Genomic DNA, 13,700 nt, shown 5'->3' with positions numbered 1-13,700 from the left:
ATCTGCTTAAAGAAAAGCACAGCCTATGGAAAAGGCTGAAGCGTCACCGACGGCACTGAATGGGCTGAATTTGTAATTCAGAACGCATGAAACTTTTCTACACTCTTAAAGGCTACCTTTTCTGCTGCACACAGTACAATTTGACTTCTTTATTAAACTGATTTCTAGGCTGTGCCATGTTGGCATATCACAAATTATACTTGTGAAATTAATTGGCCAGACAAGGCCAAATCTTAAGATCACATGATACAGACCAATTTACAATTGTCTAAATCATAGTGGAATTTGCCCGCATGTACTCCATCCCAATGATTTAATTCGGCAAAGAATGGTGTCGGCGCCGAAAAAACTTGTCTATGTAGGAGAATACGTTTACAGCACGTACACTGAGTACTGCTCGTAAAGATTCGATATGCTATTCCACATCTGATTTCACGTGTTCTACGCAACTGTGGGCAAACACAACGTCGAGGTAGGTTTGTGCCTAGCAATGGTGTGGCCTGAACAGCTGTAGCACTAATAAATTGCTGAAGCATTATGTAATCCATGTGGTATAATCAGACACTCCCAGAGCATCCCGCTTTGAGCTCTCATCGTGAGAAAGATGTCGCTATTTTGATCATAGTGCAGCCAGCCATGGTGTCCGCCAGCACATTTTTCAGAGAAATTGTCGCGCGCTTATAATCGTGATGTAATTTAGAAATTTGTTCAATTTGCTACTTACCAAAAGCATTTCTAACACAGTGAGATTAGATCGGAACCGATAAGAAGATTGATTTTCTCTTATCAAATCTTCTTCGTGATTTGCGCAGAGAATAAGTCAGTAACACCACGCTGCTCTTTGGCAGGATCATTGACATGCGGCACAATAGTTGGTTCCGGGAACTAAGTCAGTTCCAGCACTCACTCCACGCTTCGGACGCACCAGACGTGATAAAACACTTGTCGTCGCGCCGTGATTATCCTTCTACAAATGATAATAAAAATCTGTAAAATCTTCAAGTATAGCTTTCTCATTCTCGCAGTCAAGGCTGTGCGAGTGTCAGCAATGACAGATTCACCTCCGACGGATACAGAGCACAGCTCTTTCTCTCGTACAATTTAACCATTTCTATGACTTCATCGTCGTCCAATTTATTGCACATTTTGATTGTGGGATATTTCCCTAGCTTTATCCAGCATCTGTTGTAGGGAGGCTTTTTAACCCTTTGGACTACCTGGTAACTCCATTTCGAAGTGAATTTTGTTCTTGCCACGTACTCTGGAGCCACACTTTCCGCAGAGCGGGCACCACGAAGAAAAAAGCTTACCCGATAGTATCAATACACTATCGCAACAGTAAATCATCCTTCTCAGCTTTGGGGCCTGTCTCTTTTTCTTGCGATTATTGTTGCCCTTCGGCGTTGTAAATATTGACATCATCATTCCGGACTTTATGATGCTTAAAGGTCCTTATTGTATAAAAAGATTCGTGCGACCAGATCCGACACGCAAGTGTCGAAGACAGTAGAAAACGCGCGAACACATCATGATTCTTGATTAGGGAATTGATATCCGTGTGTCTTGCAACGATGGCACTGACAGAAGTGTCGAGGGTAATGTCAGACGTTCAAGTGAAGGTTCAGAACCTTGATTATTTTGGCAGTACTCGCTCAAGGTGCTTGGCATTAGATTAAAAATGCCAACCGCTGACAATCCAAAAGTATATGGTAAAAGTAAACGCATGATTAACATTGTGAAGAATATTTTTCGAAGCACTAAGAGAGGTCGTTGTGCTGAAGCGCGTTGCTCCCACTCAGTATAATATTGCAGGCATGCCATTACAAGCTTAAGTCCACTTTACAAATAGGGTTTGGTGAGACCACTGTCATCTTTAACATCGCCACCAATCGGATCGATCTTAGTGGATGAAGGAACGTCGATCAATTTTGACTTTCGTATATCAGACCGACTACCTTACTTGTGATTTATTTCGATGCGATTGAGGGTCATGCGCAGGGTGCGCGATGCTATGGCTGAAAAACAGGATATTAAACGCGACACACCAAGGCCATAGCCAGCCGTTACGAATCATATATGTCGTGAGACAATAGACTTAATGTATGCAATTAGTCTATCTGAACATACATCTATGATACTAAGTTGCGACCACGCTACGTCAGCCCGTTCACGGTCGTAAAAAACGGAAATGACGAACACATTTAGGATTTCGAAATAGATGCACGCCGGAATTTTGAAAGAATCGGTGTGCTACATTGATTGGAAGAGCCCACGCGATCCCTGTGGATAGCTCGTCCCTCGAAGCGCTGCTTGATGATCAATATCGAAATCAGTTTTAATGTGGAGCGGTAAGTGGGTAAATTACTCATATACTCTAATCAACCTAATTAACAGATATTAAAAAAGAAAAAATATGCATACCCTACATACAAGTCTTGGCGGCGGCCATGTCAGTGATCACCGTCGAAGGTATATGTAGTCTGCCCCTTTATGGTCATCAGGAATATGTCATAGAGTCAGTCCCATTACACAGATTGTGTGAACCACATACTTCTGTGTGGATGACATTATTATGTATCTTGCATAGTTGTATATTTCTCATTTTTTTACCTCTGAATCGGAGGCACTTGTCAGTTTAGAGGGGGTTAAGACCTATTGGCTATGATAAACGTCACTACAGCTTTTTCTTTTCATTCAGGTAGATCGATGGCTCGCCAGAAGCATACAACACGCGGTGAAGCCTTTTAATTTTTAAGTCTTTCTCAGTAAGTGCGTGTATACGGACGGGTCATTCCAGTAACACTTGGTAGCACTAGTACTCATTCCAACGCCGGCCGCTTCAATGGATTTATCCTTAGATAATGTAGACACTACATGCGGTGGCCCCCCTCGGATCAACAGGGAAAAAAATCGCTTCTGACATACTCGCGATGGAAGTGTGCGGTGAAGCTGTGAGCTTCTTTCGGAGATCACACAATCTTTGACATGTTCCAGGAGGATAAAGAAGCAAAAACGCAGCGCTTTGCAAATTTTGCTGCGTATGAGCAAGTATTATTGGAATTTAAATCGCAAAACATACCGACGCCAGCTCCGCACCTTCAATACAAATGGTCGTAACACCGTCGGTTTACACGGAACGTCCCGTGAAAATTAAGGTAAAAAGCTTTTGAGGGCACGAAGATGAAAAATTTTGCGTTTTGAAAGCGATAAATGGACATCGTCATCGCGATGGTCCTAGTTCGTGCTGACCGCAGTCAAGTCGCTTTTTCCATGTCGCATTCGGATGGCCGTGCGAAACATTAGCCGATGACATCGGGAGTCAACGCTTTGGCTAATAAACCACATGGCAGGAGTTAAAGAGGGCCATAGAGAAGATGTTCGTTCTGACGAATGTGCCATTCTAACATCGATAAAAAAAATCTCATGCTGTCAAGACAACAGCACTCTGTATGACCATGTATTGAAGCTCCAAGAGCTCCGTTCCATTATGGCAATTGAACCACTGCCAGAGGCAGTGATGTTTACTGTGTTTATCGAGGGACTCAAATATGGTCCTCCAAGGACTATAATCTTCCACCGAAACCCGACGACTCTGGAAGATGTAATTATCTTTGTAGTGCGTGAGGTCTACCGCCGACGTCAAGCACGTGATGAATCGATCAATCCGATGCAGGCAGTGGATGCTACGTACTGGAAATCCAGATCCAATGGTTCTTAGCGCGGTGACTGTCTGTAGGCAGCAAATTCGATGCAATGGATGTCAGCGATCTGATCACATCCGCCGTCTTAGTCCACTTGGGATACAAAAGTATCAATACAGTCCTTGTCGTAGTGGTTCCGAGCCACGTGGTACCAATGTTACGAGGCGTTCGGGAAACGCAGGTATTCGATAGACGGAGTGCGGTCTACTGGGGCAATTAAAAAATCTTGTGAGTGTGATGGTAGAAGCACTCAAGAGTGTTTAGCCCTTAAATATTCGATGTCCTTCGCTAACGACACGAATCAAAGTGATCTTCTCGTGGTCACAGCGACTGTGAAGAGTCACGGTCCTCCTTGTAGAGTCTTGATTGACCCTGACGCGTCGGGTAACTACGCAGAAGCAAAGTGCTGCTGAAAATCATTCAGTGTTTTTGTATTTACTAGATAGAAACAGAGGCTTTATCTCAGTAGAGTTGGCCACTGGTATGGTGGTCACCGCTTGGAACTGATCTTGGAATTGATCTTCAACTTGTGTTTGAGGACTTCAACAGCATAACCTGATTTTAGGAATTCTGTGGCTTGAATAACATGAGCCATGGATTGACTAGCGATCGAAAAAAATTGGGAGTAGCTCTCCTGACGTTGGTGACACCCCTGGGATTGACGAGCCTACATTAACTATGCACCAGTAGAAGCGTTCAAGCCTTCAGCAGTCGTGTGCTGCTGAAAAAGATCCACATTCCATTGGTATATGTCATGCATTTGCCATTCCCCAGGTTAGAGAAGGTACGAGTCGTATGGACAGGAAAGTGGTGGACACTCAGATGGTGCGTCGGCAGATCAAGTGGAGCGCGGAAGGGACCGCTTGAAAACGAAAAAATCGTTGGTGGGTATGGCAATTCGCACAACGAAAATAATATATGAGTGAGAGATGCCAGTTGATGCCCTCCCCACGACTGAAGCATGTTGTCTACATGTGTGTACTGGAAAGTCGAAGAAATTTACTGCGGCTGTAGATGCCACCGCTCCCACTATTACAGTGGTCGAGTTGGATTGGGGTCAGTGGGTATAACTCATCACAAAGGTGATTATCCCACCGGTTGTGCGGTTGAGCATACACATGTGAAGCAATCAACAACACTTTGTTGATTACGGTACTGATACTCTTGCTCTAGATGCGGTTGAGTCCGCGGACGAGTTAGTCCAGCGTACAACCCCCATGATGGAACTGTAGCATGCGAAATTGCTGGTCCATGTATTGTGGGTGCTCTACAGGTTGTAAAGTTGCCAGAATAGATAGACTTTCGCACCGTTACTGACGATGGAAGAGCTGGTGTAGCTTGAGAAAGTCACTTACGATGACTTCTTTATTGCGGGGGGCATGTTGCTACATTCTGAGGTCGATTAAGCTGAACTACGCCCAAATCGGTTTTGTATTATTTAATTCTCGAATTAGAATTAGTTCGACAGCGTGTGAGATATCTACTATTTCAAAGGATCCAACTGGTCCTTTTATTTACTTGTCATGGAACACAAGGATGACGTCCTTAGTACAAAGCAGCCCTCGGGTCTTCCACCCGACCGAGGGATTCGACGCTAAACTCATCGTGAGTCTGGTTCAAAGCATGTGGTGTATTGACAGTGGCGACTATCGCGTGAGCAAAAGGAGTATATCAATAAAAGTTCTTTGCTCAAAGGCAAGCGGCTGGTTTGATGAGGAGAGTAAGTATCCTCACATCGCGCCGACATTTTGTGTGCGCAAATTAACCGGTAGTTGGCGTATCGTTCATGTCTACATCTGGTTGAATTCTCCGACAATTCTTGCTCAAATACTAATTCCGTGTAAGGATGTCTTCATCCACCGTATGTCCGGCTGTAAACAGTTTATTTTACCTGATTAGTTGATGGATTTTATCAAATCTTCATGAAGGAGGAGGACGTCCCTTTGACGGCGGTTATTACATGTTATGAGAGTGTCTTGTGATACCACAAGGACTATTCACTGGCCCAAAACGTTCAATCAATTGGTCTCCATCCGTTTCGACCACTGTGACGCTTCGCACAAATCTATTATGACAATATCCTCGTTCATTCGAAGGACGAAAATGGCAGATCTGCTTGAGAAATCCATTTCGAGCACCTCCGGGTTGTGCTAGAATGAATACATGAACTATGAACATTCAATGCGAACTAATCTAGCAAAGCGTAATTTCGGTTTTAACGAAGTATCGGCGTTCGTGCAGTCCATGAGAAGGTCAAAGCAATCGTGACGAGCTCAATGCCTTCAAATAAAAAGGATTTGAGGAAATGGATTGGTTTGTCCAATTATCTGCATCGCTTCTCGAGTAATTACGCAGAAATGGTACGCCCATATCAAACTTGCTGAAGAAGCGATTACTTGCTTTACCAGATGAAACGTAGCCGTATAGCTTGGTGTATGACGCTTTCAGTTTGCATTCGGTTATGCACTGTTGCAAAATAATTCAAAAGGACACTATCGTATCGCTTTGATTCATTCGCGACAGCTGAAGCCAGCACAAAAGAACACCCTGTCCACGACAAGGAGCTATTGACAATGAAGTATGCTCTGGTGATGTTTCGTGTCCACCTCTTGAGTTCAACTGCGTTTGTTATCTACATAGATCACGCGAGCTTGCGATATGCAATTGAGTCACCTCAATCATCACTGCGGATGGCTCACTGGTTGTCCTTCCAAAATGCAGCTCCACGATTGCGTATAAACCGGGAAAACCAAACGTGCTGGCTGATGCATTTTCTAGAGCATTATCTAGCCCATAATAGCTATATCGAAAACGATGATACATCGATGGTGGTGTACCGCCGTTGGTATAACCAGGCGAGTGCCAATAATTTGGAACAATTCTTTACAAAAGCAACTCGTAAATTGTGTATCACGATTGGAGACGATGTCATCTGGCAACCTGTGATAACAAAAAACGTGATCAGCAAGCAATTTAGCCGAACATTCGGCATCGATGGAATCGCTACATGGAGCGATGCAAACCATTTTGTTAAGTCTGGCGACGAAGACGAGCTCTTTATTATGACCATTAGTATTCTCGGGGAGACCAAACATTCAATCGAGAATGACGGGTTTCCAACAGTCAGCAGGAACAAGGAGAATATGTAGCGGAACTTGCGTGTGCCGCGCGCTCTTCCCGCGCTGACAGACATAGCATGTCTTCACGTATCGTGCAGGCTACTTGTACATGCGGGGCAACCAAAATTGAAGACTGAGAGATTGGTTCGTCATTTCACCGCATGTTACGATCTTGTGCTTCAAACCATCGTTGTGGGGATCCACAATCCTTGGCTCCACCATGTGCAACTCTATAGTGAAGGAGACCATTTTTTAACGCATATCGATGCATCCGTGATTTCAAACGACGTCATAGAGCTCATATCCGAAGATGGGAGTGTCTTGATGATCGGATCATACTGTTCATCCTCAACATTAGACACTGGTGGGCAAACAGAACGTGCCAACTGAGTGATCAATGATGTGTTGAGAAGCTTCTGTGCGGAGAATCTTGCAGACTCGAGTTCGTTGTAACCATGGGTAGAGTTTGCGATGAACAATTCGGTCCATTTTTTCACTAGAATTACGCCAATTATTTTATGAATGGTTTGCGTCATTCGCAAATTGCGCTTTGTGCGATTGGTGGTGTCTTTGGTTTATGTGAAGGAAGAGCTCAACAAACCATTGCCTCCCAAACAGAAGCAATAAATGATGCAAAATGCCCTGGACTCATTCATCATGATTCGTGTAAATGTGACCACACGTGTGTGAGATGCAATGGTGAATGCTTAAGATCTGTGAAAGAAATACGTAGATAGACAAGGTCGTCAAGGCAAAATGTATTTTATTGTAGGGGGCTATGTACAACTTAATACTAAGCACCTATCGAACGATGCGGTCTCAAGCTTGGGAAGCTCGAAGCTATTTCGTCGCTTCGTCGGCCCATTCCGAGCGGTGCCATGCCGGGGAAATGCTTACACTATCGACCTGCAAAGTTGGCTTAAAACACATCCACCGTTCTACGTAGAGTCCCTTAATCCCTATCATCTAGACGGCGCGATTTCAACCTGGATTTAGCGCAGGATTATGCGAATACTGCTTCAAGGTTACAGCTTCAGCACAAGGGTCAAAAAACGAACCCCTTCACGGCGTCGCATCAGTATCATACTCAGAAGCACGTAAGTCATCGCAAACTTTAAGCCCAAACGAAAGGTCTCTAGAGTCGGAACGTCCACAAGCAGCAGATGGCTGTTGATTGCGTTATCGATTACTACAAGACGCACATCCACCCGTCCCAGAGCGAAGTGGTTTGCCAGGAGGCCCCACATCACCAGATGCAGCAAGAGGGAGAACTTCTAAAGCCTGCTGTGAACGTCGAATCCGATTCTTGATTGGATGTCCAGACGATTCTCCATGACACGATACGAGATCGCGAACTTGGTAGACGACCCGTTGAGTATTCTTCACACGTTGTCGCTGTCTGACACGCGATCGGGCGCCTTGATCATCTGACGGTTCTCCACGAAAATACGTATTTCTCCTTCGTCAATCACAATTCCAAATCAAGCGAAGAAAAGGGCGAGACGCTCTCTTCGGGCGGCTCCTACTCTTCTCGATCGGAAGAAAAATTAATACCACCATGTCGCGATCGCGATGGCCGAGAAGAATGTTTGTGGTTGGAAGGAGCTCATGTTGCAGCGGCTAGGTTATCCAGCGAAAGTGAATACGTGGCAGCCTTATAGTTGGCTTCTTCGCGACTATCCTGATATCGTTCTCGCGTTCGACGCGGGTCAAATGAACTTTGCATAGGGAAGCCACCCCATCCTTTTCCCTCTCCCCCTCTAGTCATCGACTAGACTAATGACCGCACGTTTCTCGCGAGCATCTTTGGTATCGGATTGAGCTGGATTCTGAGCTGATAAATGGGCAGCCAGAATGCGCATATCACGTATCTTCAGCAAGTCTGCTGCGGTGTCCGCGTTTTCATACGGTTGACATTCGCGGATTTGGTTGTACGAACCCACGACCAGAATTGAGTGTTGATTGTCTGGACGGAACCCAAATAATATTGCTGGATGTACAATACAGACATGAGATTCGTGGTTTTCTTCTAACACGTGTAACCGGTCCGATGGCGCAAAACTACGCGGATCGAGTCATCACTCGAGCTTCCATTCGACATAAAAGTTCGTCAAACTTTATGGTGCCACCACCACAACGGTCGTGAAATATGTGATGACGTTCGACTTCACGGTAGCGCAAATACGCCGGACAACTGGGCTCGTCGATAAGCTCTTTATAGCAATCGTCATCCGCCCAAGCTGGTTGTTTGATGCCAGGTTTTTGCTCAACGTGCGAAAGCACCGTTCGACGTGAGTTTAGAACATCATACAAATCAATTATGGCGAATGCCTCTTTGCATCCTCGGATTAATAGGTGCAATTTTGCACTGCACTCTTCGTCGGAGCAAGTCATCTTCGATGCGTTTAATTTCGTGCGAGATTACGAATGACCGAATCTCAGAGTCGAAAGCGTTTATACCCACTTTTGAGTGGGTGGTGGTGTAATGGGGTCAGTACTATTATGCAGGTTGTGTGAACCACTGAATCTGTTTATGGCTAGCATTCCCGATAATAGTTGCATAGTTGTATATTCCTCAATTCGGTTACATCAGAATCAAAGAAAATCATTTTAATGAGTTTTTAAGGCCTGTTGGCCATAATTAATGTCACTTTATCTGTTCCTCCTCGTTCGAATAGATCGACGGGTGAGCAACACGCATTGTAGTGTATAAACCGATTTTAGTCTTCTACAGTATGTGCGTGTATACGGACGTGCAATTTTTGCTACATAGAACATCCGGTATGTATACGGGGGAACTCTTGATACAGGTTGCAAGTGTTTGAGCCGAAGTTGCCATTTAATGTTGCCCTTCTAAGTATCGCAAAAGTAAAGTTGGGTTTCTCCAAAAATGACGTCCAAAGCGTTGAACGGGCTTTAATACAAGGCATACATCGAGGGATATCTAATCTTCACTGTGCCACTTGCGATTGCAAATTTTGATCGTCGATGCTAAGTTGACTTGACGTATGTCAGCCAAAGCAAAGCAATAAATAATTCATTTTCACGATAAGGGCTGGTATAGTCTCGTACCTCCGATTTTATGAAGTGTCAGGTATTGAGAGCTAGGCCAATCTCCTAGTTTGTTTCGACATTATCTTGAACGAGGACTATCATCCGCTGACTGGCCCAGACGATCATTCATGAATACATTGGAATCTCTATGACAATGTGAGTTAAATTAAACCGTATCCACCTCTTGGCCCATTGCTTCAAAGTGAATATGGATTTAGGTGCATACATTAGGCACAAGTACCTTAGTTCATCTCTAAGGGCTGTCTGCAGTAGTGATTAACGTATCTGTGGTTCTTCTTTATAGACGCTATCCATGGGGCCAATAACCCGCCAACTGGAAGGGAAGAAGGACTGTGGACGAAGACGCCGTCGAACCATGTCTATGTATACGCCCGATGGGGTCTGAACAAGTGCGGCACATGATGATTGAATGTTGCTGGTGCATTTGGCAGCCCTTGAGTATCACCAGCCACTTCCCGAATACCCCGCCCGGGGTACTCATCGCTTTCTGCGAAATATCAATCGCTCTCATGAGCGATTGTTGGTATCCATCGACCAAGTCGAATGCGCTGTACTCTGTACAGCCAACCATTTTGTTCTGGAGAACATCCTTTTTAAGATTCGGCGTCAATGCCGGAATGGTGACAGCGTTTAGCTTATTGAAGTAACGATACGCCGCTTGCCGTTCGGCTTCCGGACACAAAACGTGGGTGTCGAATGGGGAGACTTGCTCTCACGCATTATTCCTGTGTCGTGCTTTGCACGGAAAAGGTGTCAATGACGTCACACTGCTCTTTGGGCAGGATCCACTGGCGTATTTCGCATTATTTGGTTCCTAGAAGCAGGTTAATCTCATGACGAACACCTTGTTCCGGAGGTAGGACCGACGGCGGGTCTTTGGAGACAACGTCTTGGCAATCGTATACCAAAGAATAATACGGATCCGAATAATCCTTCATGATCCACTTCGTGTGTTCAGCATCTTCCTAGTGTCCTCCAGAACAGCTTCGCCCACAAGCGATGACGAGTTAATCTCCTCGTTCGGTCTCATAATGACCACCTCGGCTAAATTGCCTGCCTTCAAGGCACCGTTGAACCCTTCGAAGGATATCTCGTCCATCTCAAGAGGAGCATTCACCGCGGGAATAGCCTCGAGGGTGACGTTGTCGTCTCTCTCTCCTGACATACCGTTGACAAGGGTATTTAGCTGTGCGCTATCGTCTACGGTAGACACATCTCGGGTCGGGGTCGACGCCCTACATCTTGCAGTAGTCATGCGACTTTGCCGTCTCCTCTCTAAAGAGCTTTTACGTCTCATCAAGACCAGTGGGTAGGCGCACTTGGCTTCGTCCAGTGTCTCTCTACTCCCTGCTCCACCGGGGTCTTGATTTTATTAACAACACTCGACAAAGAGCTGCTAATTCCGCAGTTTTTGTCTAGTGGATTTGTTGCCAATACACGCGCATCACAAGGGCCTTGCAGTTGATGCCTCGAACCACGTCCGACCATGCCACTATTGGCATTCAGCAACTGCTATAACGTGTGAGAAGTGCTCAGTGGGTTACGTGCCACTCCACGTTCAGCCCGCGAGCCATGCTCGGGACTCTTTTCCAATACACCTTTAGTGTTTTTACAACTCAGATACTCCGATACCCAGCGCAATGACCGTCCCGGTACAGTGCCCGCGCCAATAAGCTTTTGCTTTCTAGCAGAGGTGGCTTCATGACTTACTAAAGCTGCACCAGGAGACGTGCGCGTAGCGCCCAACGTCTTCGGCCTCCAATCAATCCATGGCCTTTGGTGTTCTAACCATGCCATACCAAATAAGGCTATCATATCTTGCATCTAAGTCTACGAATAAGCAGTGTTCTACGCTATCAATTTCAAGAAACTTGACACCGAGGTCCACAGGCACCCTCGGCACAGTGTCAAAAGTCCCCTTCGCTAAGCGAACGGTGACGGTGTCACTCAACCGCGCTTACAGCGACTCAGCATACAACTGACTTCATTCGGTCGAGCAAAACTGCCCGACACACCGGAATCGATAAGGATCTTCCTCGGCTTTTCAAAGCCCTTCACGGTAAATTTTACGTCCAGCAAACCCGGCTTGCACACGCGTTCCGTGTCCAAGAGCACGGAGCACTTCGAAGCTGGGCCCTGCTGCCCTCCACCTCGTTGAGGCTTAACTATATTCTTTTCAAGTAGGGTGCCCTGCACCCTACTTGAATAGTCTAAAATTATACTTAGTAATGCAAGACTCGCATAAGTAGTGGGAAAATCACAATTTGGCGAGTGAGATGGCCAGTAAAGAGTGTAGCCGTGCCTTTGGGCCGGCGAAAAGCTGTATTTACATTTTAATTAGTAATCAAATGTATGTTTTTCTGTAGATGTACACCCACAACCAAGTCGTTTTGAACAAGTCTTGCATTGGTTCGATTTTCAAAACCATTGGACGACCCGACTTGATAGATATGATGAGAATATAAATAGCATGATAGCATCAGTAATATTGTTCAGAGGCACAACACAAAGACACTTCAATTGGTACAACGAGAATTTTGCATCATTATCAATAGAATTGAGCTGCAGCGGTGTTAACGTGTACTTTGAAGCTTCAACTTAAAGATGACGAGTCATCGAATGCAAAAGAATTGAGTTTGTAGATATATCCGCAAGAGAAGCCGAGAGACCGCAAAGTCTTTTTATAAATATTAGCCCTGAAACTATGAAAGTGACTTACGTGTAAATTTAACACATCGAGAATACGACCAAATATAGATGTTTACCTTATCGCAAACAAAAGCTGACTTTGTCACTTGGCGAACGACAAGTAGCCCACTTGTATCACGGACCACTTATTTATAAAGTCTTATTAATTTCATTAGTCTCAATCCTTCAGTACTAATGAGATTTAGCACTGAAATTTGTAGCATAAAAATGATAGCGAGTTTGGTAGTATTGTGCTTGATACAGTCTATACAATGGAGTTTGCGTACAATTGTGTCGTTGTTACTAGTTAAACTCCATAAGATGTACACACTTAGGGCTCATACTCTTTTTGTCATTAGAACATATTGTGCTAAGTGAATGCTCAACGAGTAGCCCGCTAAAATTGTCTTGCTGCTCTCTGCCGTGCCTTCTCCTCAAATGAGGCGCGATCCTTGTGGTCGGCGCTTTCCAGGCGATACTTGGTAAAGATTTTGATGTAATTTCCAATAAAAATGGCCCGGTGACCACCAGATTTGCGACCAAACCTTTTCGTCCTCCTTCGAAAACACATTAAGCCCTTTACCAATGCGGCATTCCAACAGCGGTAAATGTTGCAAATTCTAGCCGTAGACTCACAACGAATCATACTTGTCACCGATGAATTGTGTGCGTACCTGACTTTGAGAGCGTTGTTGGCTTCTCTGAAATGCAAGATACACTTCAATTTGTCGAATTCATTGCGTCAACATCACGATTTCGAGCCAATCAACGTTTCTCGCTGCGCTAGATCAGAATATTTTTTAAACTTGCGGGTATTTTGATCATACCAAAAGTGAAAAGAGAAGCAGAATTCTGCTTCACAGCTATTTTCATCCCAACAAGTCATCATCCTCAGAGATGCCGCCTACGTTTGAAGCTGCAGCGGTTAAGGAAGCCGTACCCTCCGTGGAAAAAACACTGGGTACTTAAAGCTATCAGGAGTGATGGTGACTACCGTGCGTCGTAAGTACAATGCTCGACGCAAACGTCGATGTGAATACCCGTGACTTCCAGCTCCCGCAGTTTACAGGGCAATACTAACCAGGAGGTCGATCCTCACTCACTGGTGGAAAGCGTG

The sequence above is a fragment of the Plasmopara halstedii genome (assembly GCF_900000015.1).
Source record: "Plasmopara halstedii genome assembly, contig: Scaffold_289, whole genome shotgun sequence".
NCBI lineage: Eukaryota > Oomycota > Peronosporomycetes > Peronosporales > Peronosporaceae > Plasmopara > Plasmopara halstedii.
This window is presented reverse-complemented; position numbering follows the sequence as displayed.